The following is a 4,563-nucleotide window of genomic DNA, read 5'->3' as shown; positions in this document are numbered from 1 at the left end:
ACTATTGTCATTTGTCAAACAGAGCCATGTATCCACACATTTCTTAAAACAGTTTTCCAAGACATAAATCTGCTGCCAGAAAATCACAGTTGCATTTCCATTTCTGAAAGAGAAAAGGAATTTTATGCCTAAATGTTCAGGCTGGGCATACCGAAAGAAGCCCAGCACGTGAATTATGAGCCATTCCCCATGATACAATACAGCATGAATCTCCTAGAATATACAGACTTCAGAATTACGTGTGAGTTATATGGTCACTTGCAACTCACAGAAATAAATACTTTCATTCTAATATCTATATCGTCACCCTCTCTCCTTCATAAAGCTGGCCAGTCTGGCTATAAATTTGACAGTCAATACATTTCTAAAGATTATATGGACTTCCAAGATTTGTTGTGAACACACCTTGAACATTTTTTTCCCTCTTCGGGTGGAGTCAAGAAATGTCATGTTGAAGGATACGGGGACCCAAATTCAAGCAAATAATTTAATTTCACAACCCATCAACCCACTACCCATCGATCCCTCCATTCATCCATCCATCTATTGGAGAATCCTTCTGAGTATGAATATCACCTCTTCAATTTGCTGTGATATGACTAAGGCACTTTAGGAAGACCATCAGGAAAAGTGGCTTACGTATCCCTATAATAAGGGAGTAGTAACTCCTATGTCACGTAATGCCAGAAAGATTGAATAAAGTCAAATATGCCAAATGCTTCTGCTCATTCCCTTTTTTGTATCCAATTTTGGGGAAAGAGTATAGAAGCTATGGTTTGGATGCCAAAATATGAAATGTCTAGAGTGTTTCAGTCTTGTGTAGGACACCTGACAGGAATTGTGATTATTCAGGAAAGTCCAGAGTGGAATGTTCCTGAAGCTTCAGGAACATTCAGGTAAGTTCAGTGCCATGTTCTCATAGTTGCTCAGTTATATTGAAGTTGAGCTAATTTTTTCAACTCTCTGTAGCCTTTCTTATCCTACAGAGAGATAAATAAGGTTTTTCTGTCTTTATTTTTTCTCAATGACTGATACATCCAACAGTTCCCTCAGCTCCTGAGTATGTGGCTGCAAATAGCGACCCTCACAAGGATCTCTTCTTACTGTACACATCCTAACATGTATCTTGATTAGAGGAGATTTTTCAAAAAGGGAGTTTATCTTTAACATACTCTCGGAAAAAAAAAAAAGTCTTGTGCCCAATTACTCAAAGGAATTTTTTTTAAGTTTTTTTTAAAGCATTTCATGTCCCCCTCTTCCCACTACCTGGGTTTTGCTGTTCATGCTGTCGGCTGAACAATCCCTAACCAATCTGGTCAAAGTAAATGACCACCAAGTCTATGCATTAATATTTGAGCCCAAGAGAATCTCTTTGAGTGCTGAGTGACTGATAATAAATTTCCATGGAGACCATCAGAGAATTTGTGCTACAGTTATACTGGGCCTTAAACTTTCCAGTGGTGCAGGGATTCCTAGCTCTGGCTGCAAACCCTGGAGGCTGCATTCTGCATGCCTGGACCACCTGTGGTGCCAAACACTGGGAGACCTTGTCCCCTCTTGTTCTGAGCCTGCTGGGCCCAGATACTGCCTTTGTCTTGGCAACCCCTATGATTCCATAACAACCAGAGAGATGAGACCCCCTGCTGCCTCTCCTCCACACCTGCCACCACTTTTTTTTTTTTTTTTTTAACAAAAAGCACCATATCTGTTAAGGTTATAAATGGTCTTATGTGTGCACTGAAGTATGATTTTCTATGCTGTTATTTTTTTCTGTTGAATATTTTCTTTTTTCCTTTTTCTTCAGTGTTCAACACAGTGACAGAAGAAAGCAATTAGGACATGCATTCACCATCCATTTCACCATTTCTATTTTTTCCTCTAAAATAACTTATTTTTCATATTTATAATCTGCGATTGGTAGTTGTTATTCACTTCTATTTAGATAGTGAGTGGGATAGATCATTTTATTTGCCAACTTGGCTGGGTCATGGTGTCCAGATATACGGTCAAACACTATTTTAATGTTTCTAGGAGGGTTTTGTTTTTCTTTTTCTTTATTTCTTTTGGATCTGATTAACATTTAAACCAGTAGACTTTGAGAAGACAAGATGGCCCTCCATAATGTAGGTGGGCCTCATCCCCAATTAGTTGAAGGCCTGATCGAACAAAAAGACTGACTTCCCGTGAGCAAGAGGGAATTCAGTCAGTAGATGGCCTTCAGACTTTAATACTGGCTCTTCCTGGGTTTCCACCCTTCTGGTTCATCCTGCAGATTTTGGACTTGTCAGCCTCCGTAACCACATAAGCCAATTCTTAAGAGATATCTTGCTCTCTGTTTGTATGCATTCTCCGTCTCACTGCAGAATCCTAATACAGCAGGTTGGTCCAATCCCAAGAAGAATAATGGAATCACCATGGAAATGATAGTGCATCTGGACCATTCTGTGCTTTTCAAAGAGTCCTGAGCATAAGCAAATGCATTTTGGAAACAGAGGCAGGGTTTGAATTTTGAATCTGTGACTTAGCCCTGTAGTCCTGCCGCAAATTGTGACCTCGAGAAGGCTAGTCTCTCTGAGTCTCAGTCTTAACGTCTATAAAATGGGGATGACAACAGTGCTCGCCACATAGGTTTTGATGAAAATTAATGAATTAGTACATTTAACATCCTGTGACAAAGCCTAGCATTTAATAAGCACTCAGTAAATGTGAGCTGTATAAAATAAGATTTTTGGAAGGAATAGAATCTCTCAGTCCAGGATGCTTGCTGGATGTTTGATCTCATATTAAGTGCTATGTGTATATTCATATAATCAACCTGATAGTCATTTCCTCTTTTATTGTTGACACAGAGATGATGTCACCTGCCCTTGATTATACAGATAATAAGGGACAGACCCCGATGCCAAACTAGTTCTGTCTTTTTCCAGAGACTGTATCTGCCACACTACCCAAGCTAGTGTGTGTAAATGCTTCGCTCAATGTCTATTGAATACACAGTAGGTATTCAATAAATGCTCATTAGAATTGCCATGATAATTACTGGCCTGGGATTTCTTTTCATGTTTCCTGGGAAAAAGAGTCATTAAAGTATGGAAAACTATATATTTGTGAATCTAACCGGGGCCATGCTTTCTTAAGACCAAATAAGGACATATTGTTTGATCAAGACTTACAATAATAATAGTTATTATTATTATTGGTGTTGTTGTTAAATATGAATGTTTATATGGTAAAAAATCACCAAGTTGTAAAATAAGTAAAATTGCATGATATTTACGGGATAACAACAAAGAGAAGTATAAAATTCAGCAAAAATGGGTCATTTTAATGTAATATGTATAATTAGCATTATCATAATGAAAATCTGGAACACAGCTAAGAAATAATGAAAGCAATTCTCCTCAATGTAAATCGGAGAACATTCAATTATTATCAGCTCTGCAAGGACCCTGGCCTGAGTAGAATAAGGAAATGCAGATGTAATGAAGCCAAGATCCCTCACCTTCAGAAACTGTTTATAAACCAAGTGAACCTTTGGACAAGAGGTGTCTGATTTCATTGGTTCAATAAGCAGTTTCCTGATACTCAGGGCTAAAATTTTTGTTGCAGTTTTAAGCATGCTGTTTATATTCTTTTTATTGAGAGAGGACTAGAACTAAGTGTTCTTCCTTTTTCATCTGGACCCACTTGAGCGACTCCCTTGAAGCCAACAGAATGCAGCAGAAATTGCGTCATGTAACTTACAAGGTTGCGTCATAAAATGGAATCCAGCTTTGGGCTTGCTCACAGCTCATTTGCTTCTGGCTCCCAAAGCCCCCATGTAAGGTGTCTCATTCCTCTGAGCCCACTATGCTGTGAGGCCACATGAAGAGGCTGAGTATAGGCACTCCAGACTGCAGACCCCAGATCTCAGCCAATGCCAGACACGTGGGTAAAATGACTTCTCGATGACTTCAACCCCAGTGACTGAGTGACCCCCGAAGCTGAATTTTCTAGCTCAGGCTCAGGATGTTACTGAGCAGAGTCCAGCCATTCCTGCCATGCCCTTCCCATATTCCTGACCCATGGAATCAAAGGACATATTGAAATGGTGGCCAAAGCTGCTAGGTTTTGGGGTGATTTACAATACAGCAGTAAGTAACCTGAACAACACCCTCCTCATCACGTGGTCTAAAAGACTTCTCTGGAGAAATAGTATAGAGAAGTGAAACACTGCCTCAGATCAAAACAGTCTAGGATCATTAGTTTGATCTTCGGTTCCTGATGTGAAATTTCTGTGTCACCTGGAGCATTTCTTTTTTTTTTTTTTTTTTTTTATATATATATTTTTTTATTTTTTTTATTTTTTATATATATGAAATTTATTGACAAATTGGTTTCCATACAACACCCAGTGCTCATCCCAAAAGGTGCCCTCCTCAATACCCATCACCCACCCTCCCCTCCCTCCCACCCCCCATCAACCCTCAGTTTGTTCTCAGTTTTTAAGAGTCTCTTATGCTTTGGCTCTCTCCCACTCTAACCTCTTTTTTTTTTTTTTTTTTCCCTTCCCCTCCCCCATGG

This window comes from Lynx canadensis, chromosome B1, assembly GCF_007474595.2.
Source record: "Lynx canadensis isolate LIC74 chromosome B1, mLynCan4.pri.v2, whole genome shotgun sequence".
In the NCBI taxonomy this organism is placed as follows: Eukaryota; Metazoa; Chordata; class Mammalia; order Carnivora; family Felidae; genus Lynx; species Lynx canadensis.
Note: the sequence above shows the minus strand (reverse complement) of the source record.